The following is a 712-nucleotide window of genomic DNA, read 5'->3' as shown; positions in this document are numbered from 1 at the left end:
CGGCTCTGCACAGACACCCAGGGGAGCGCAGAGCCCGGCCGGGGCGCCAGCCCCCGGCTGCTGGAGCCGAGTGCGCCCCGGACCAGCCCCCAGGGGCCAGGCCCGGGGGACCCACGGGAGAACAGCCGGCTCGGTTCCCTCCCGCACCGGCCGCGCTCAGAGCCAGGGCCCCGGCCGGACGGGACGGACCGGCCCGGCCCCAGCGGCCGGGGGCCACGAGACACCGACCCCCGGGCTCTGGCGGGGCCCCGCGGCCTGTCGGCGGGGAGAGGGGCCGGGGCCAGGCACGGGACAGACCGACCCGGCCCAGGCCCCGCGGGCCCTTCCCGAGCGCGGGGCCCGGCGCGATCCGCCCTACGCAGCACCAGAGCCCCGGGCCGCAGAGCCCCGCCCGGCCCCACTCACCGGGCCGCGGAGCGCTCGCCGGCCTGCCCTGCCCAGCCCTGCCCCGCCTCCCCGCCGGCAGCAGTGAGCGAGCGAGCGGGCGGCGCCCCCGGCGCTGGGCGGCCCGACTCGGCCCCGGGCCCCGCCACGGGAGGGGGCGGCCCGGCCAATCACAGCGGCGGCCCCGCCCCGGGCGCAGAAGAAGGCGGGGAGGGGGCAGGAGCTGTTAGGGGGCAGAGGCTGCGGGGGGACGAGAACAGAGGCTGTGAGGGGGAGGGGGTTCTGAGGGGGCAGAGGGCTGTCAGGGAGGGGGGCAGGGCTGTCAGGG

General features: G+C 81.0%; 1 protein-coding gene across 2 annotated transcripts in view; it reads right to left on the bottom strand.

The window, feature by feature from the left end:
- ELOVL1 (ELOVL fatty acid elongase 1) overlaps positions 1-442 on the bottom strand; it is a 23,957-nt gene extending 23,515 nt beyond the window's left edge. For both annotated transcript variants that reach the window (XM_024209548.3, XM_024209552.3), the window contains exon 1: positions 406-442. The gene's annotated coding sequence lies outside the window, so the exon portion shown is untranslated. The remainder of the gene's footprint in view (positions 1-405) is intronic.
- Between the last annotated feature and the right edge of the window lie 270 nt (positions 443-712).

The sequence above is a fragment of the Terrapene carolina genome, unplaced genomic scaffold, assembly GCF_002925995.2.
Source record: "Terrapene carolina triunguis isolate 2854851 unplaced genomic scaffold, T_m_triunguis-2.0 Scaffold110, whole genome shotgun sequence".
Classification (NCBI taxonomy): domain Eukaryota; kingdom Metazoa; phylum Chordata; order Testudines; family Emydidae; genus Terrapene; species Terrapene triunguis.
Note: the sequence above shows the minus strand (reverse complement) of the source record. Positions and strands in the feature narration are given on the sequence as shown.